This window comes from Nematolebias whitei, chromosome 16 (genome assembly GCF_014905685.2).
Source record: "Nematolebias whitei isolate Nwh7 chromosome 16, NemWhi1, whole genome shotgun sequence".
Classification (NCBI taxonomy): domain Eukaryota; kingdom Metazoa; phylum Chordata; class Actinopteri; order Cyprinodontiformes; family Rivulidae; genus Nematolebias; species Nematolebias whitei.
Window position 1 is genome coordinate 22979311 of NC_056513.1, and position 4197 is coordinate 22983507.

Below are 4197 nucleotides of genomic sequence, written 5' to 3' on the forward strand. Positions count from 1 at the left end.
ATGTGAAGAACATTCTTTTTTTTTCTCTCAGGCCTTAAAAACCAGGTTTAGAGCTGAAAAAGCTGCACGGAACTGCAGATGCACGTTTTTACAAACAATAGATGTGTTCGTCTTTTTATTGTGACATTATTTTTCTTTTCACTCTTTCATTCATTCCACTTGTTTAAAACAATCTAAATTTGTACGCATCCTTTATTATTGTTGTCTTTTGTTGTCATCGCTCTGTTAAAATCCAGGTCTCTCTTGTAAAAGAGTCCCTGAGGCTCAGTGGGATCAACCTGCCTAAATAAAGGTTGAATGAATGGATGAAAACTGTTTGGTAATCATCAGACCATCTTTATTCTTATAATCTATTAGAAGTGTTTCTTTGAACTGGACTTGTAATTATCTGGACTTCTGCAGGACCTCATGTCAAATCTCAACACGTTTCACTAGAAAAAACATTTAACACTTAGTTAAAAACGTTCTAATTTCAGATTTGTGTTTGTGCTGACCAAGAAAGCACATTTTCAGCAACAACAATAAAAATAAATTTCATTAAGAAACTTAAAGGCCTCGCGCATATCACCCACCGCCTTTCATGCAGAAATTCAAAAATCGTATAATGTTGAGAAATGACACAGTTACAGTCATTCTGGTTAAGCAATAAAAATATCAATACAGCGTCACGCTCAGAGAACGTGCTGCTACAACCACCTAACATCTTAGCTCATTAGCTGTAAAACTGGCTGAGTTGTAACCATTTAGTGTTGGCTTACATGGATTAGCTGTGGCGCACATCTTAAATACGACTGTCACCAAAAGTTAATCAGTTCTAGATGTGCACCCAGTGATTAAGTTACAAAAGTTTTGTTGAAATCCATCCACTGGTTCGTGTGATATTTTGCTAACAGACAAACAACTTTAATTCCAACAACTAACGCTAAAATTCTTTCACAATTCGTAGTGATTAAAGTAATGTGAATGACTCTCAGCTACAATTATACCTAATTTTAGCTGAATATCTGTAAAACTGACAGAATTATAGTCATTGTTGTATTTTTTTCAACTCAGTTGTCTGTAGTGGTTGATTTCAATTGGGTTAGCTCCAAATGTTAATCAGTTGTTGAGGAGCACCTAATGATTATTTCCAGAAAAGATTCAATAAAAACTGTAAAGTGGTTCATGAGATATTTTGTTAACAGGCACGCAGACACGTGTGATATAAAATCATCTGGTTGATAATTAAGACAGAAGTCAGCCTTTAGCAGCATCTGAGATGTTTCTAGTTGATTTAACCCTTTATTGGAGTTTTGTTTTCTTCAAGGGATTCATTAAACTTGTATGAGGCACCCGGCAGACATTTTCCAGTGACAGACAACAAAACGTCCGTCAGCTCCTGTGACCTCCGGACTGGACAGAACTTTACAAGAACAAAACGTTGAACAGAACAGAAACAGAACGTTGCTTTAAAAAATAAATGATTTGTATAAGGGCATGTTGTAGCATGATCAGATGTAGTGTGACATCACTGTGTTAGTCAGCAGCGTCTGCACCTAAACACACACACACACACACACACACACACACACAGCTGATGGTGACTGGACAATCCATGGTCGGGGCAACATCAAACATATCAGCTGAGCACAGTAACGAACAGTGACGAGTTAACATATCTGTTTTGATCTCAGAATATATTCTATAAATCTGGGTTTGGGTGATGATCCAGGTGAAATCTGAGCACCAGATTAAAAGCATGATGTCATCCCAGTTCCACAATCCAAAGGTCCTCGTCTGACTTCACCTTTCTGTCAGCAGAGCCTCTAGCTGCATGGGGCCGCCTCAGCAGAATGAAATCATCTAACTGCAATCTTCATTTCCATTACAGTGGGTTTGTATTTAGGATATAACTAAAACGATGGCCTTTCCCGAGAAAATGCAGTGTGGATGCTAATTCCAGAAGAACTTGCTGAAAAACAGCTAAAGATTTAAAAAAATTCTGAAATGTAGCTGAAATGGAAGACCAAGCCTAAATTAGCAGAAGAGAGCAGAAAGGACGCATAATTGCTGAATTAGGATGAAAGAAGCAGAAATTAGCATAAAAATTAGGAAATTAGCTTAAAAAAGCTGAAATTAGCAACAACAAAAAAATAGTTGAAAAATATAAAAAGAAGCTTAAACTACCTGAAGGAAGCAACAGAACTTAAATCGTGGAATCAGCTGAAAAAGCTCAAATTAGCATCAAAAGAGCTAAATGGTAGTTGAAAAAAGCAAAAAAGGCTGAAGCTAGCAGAAAAAAAGGCTGAAAGGGGCATAAAAAAACTCAAATTAGCATAAAGAAGTTAAATAGGCTGAAAGTTGAGTAAATTAACATGAAAAAATTAAATTGATCTGAAAACAGCTAACATTAGCTTAAAAATGTTGGAACGAGCTGAAATGAGCAGAAGAAAGCAGAAAGAACACATTCGGCCAATTAGGCTAAAAGAAGCAGAAATGAGCACAAAAAAAGTGGAAATTACCTGGAAAAGCTGAAATTAGCACACACAAAAACAGCTGAAAAGTAGCTAAAATAACATAAAGAAGCTTAAATAACCAGAAGGAAGTGGAGAGAGCACTTTTTTCTGAATTAGACTGAAAAAAAAGTTAAAATGAGTGCAACAAATGTGGAATTAGCCAGAAAAGCTAAAATTAGCATAAAACAGCTAAATAGTAGTTGAAATAGCAGAAAATGCTGAAACTTGCATAAATAAGCTGAAAGGAGCATAACAAGCTGTAATTAGCTGAAAGACATTAGAAGAAGCACAAAAATGTTGCAGTAAGCAGAAAGAATAAAAGCGTCACAAAACAGCTGCAAAAAACAGCTGAAATTAGCTGAAAGTAGTCGAAAAACTGCTTAAATGTGCACAAGGAAGCTGAAAGACGCTGAGAAATGTGAAAGGAGCAGTAAAAGGTTGTAAACAGATCTAAAGGTTTTGAAGGATGTAAAATGAGCTCAATTCATTTTCTATGAGAGGAAATGTGGCAGAAAAGGCTAAATATTTCAAAAAAGCAAAAACTGCACCAACACCAAACTAGCACCCTTCTCCTGAACGAGCTGAATGTTTTGGTACACGTGATTTGTTGAAATAGCACAAAAATTAAGGAATGAGAAAGATGCTGAAAAACATATAGGGAAGAAAAATGGATGCTTCATAAACATTCACACATTCATCTATAATTTTCATGACATCTGAGGCAAAATGCTATGTGTCACCTTCACCACACAAGCACGAGCTAAAGCAGAGCGTGCAGCGTAACACTGACACAAATATCATGTGGATAACCCATATACAGCCAACAATAATAAGCGGTTTAAGTGTTTTGAAGAAGGGTGCGTTCATTTAAAAGCCTTTCTCTTCTCCCTGTCTGCTGAGGTCCACGATGTGATGCAGCTCTGACAAAAGGCTTTGTTGCGCTGCAGCCTCACAGCTCCCATCCTGCACCGCTGAGGACATTCCTGCTGACAAATTCAAATGCACGTCAAATGATTGCCTGGAACAGCCCACCATCTTCAGTTACATGGTGCTGAGCTGCACAGATGGGGAGGAGGAGGGAAGGAGCATCGTTTATTGTTAGGGAAAACAGGGATGGAGGAGGAGGATGCTGGAGGTTTGCTGCAAAAACAAGACAAGTGCACAAATCTGGGATCCACATGTAGAAACATAAATGACTGCGCCCCACCCAACCGTGGTGCTGATGTGGATTTGTTTGTTTGTTTGCATGCGTGCGCGCGCGTGTGTACCTGCAGAGCCGTACGATGCGGACAGCAGCCACCGGATGCTGGCGCAGATCCGGGCCCGGTTGAAGTCGTACCGGTCCAGCGGTTTGATCTCCGGCACCGCGAAGGTTTTCTTCACGGCAGCGCCCGGAGAGTCCACCATGACGGCGGTGTGCCGCTCGGAGGACACCGAGGAAGGAGGAGAAGGAGGAGGAGGAGGAGGAGGAGAAAGAGGAGGGGAGATGTAGGAGGAGACCCGGTGTTGCTGATACAAACTGGGAGAGAAACATGAAGAGAAATTTGCCTTTCAGGGAATATTCAATATGGGGGCTGTTAGTGTGGGTGTAGTGGATTGATGTTTTTATTATTTTTTTTTTATTATTTATCTATAGCCATAGCACTACCAGCCCACATATTGAATATTCCCTGAAAGGCAAATTTCTCTTCATGTTTCTCTC

At 39.2% G+C, this 4197-nt stretch overlaps 1 protein-coding gene across 1 annotated transcript in view; it reads left to right on the forward strand.

The window, feature by feature from the left end:
* The window catches only part of LOC119422957 (homeobox protein unc-4 homolog), a 10996-nt gene that overhangs the window by 1550 nt on the left and 5249 nt on the right, over positions 1-4197 (forward strand). The gene's annotated exons all lie outside the window — the stretch shown is intronic.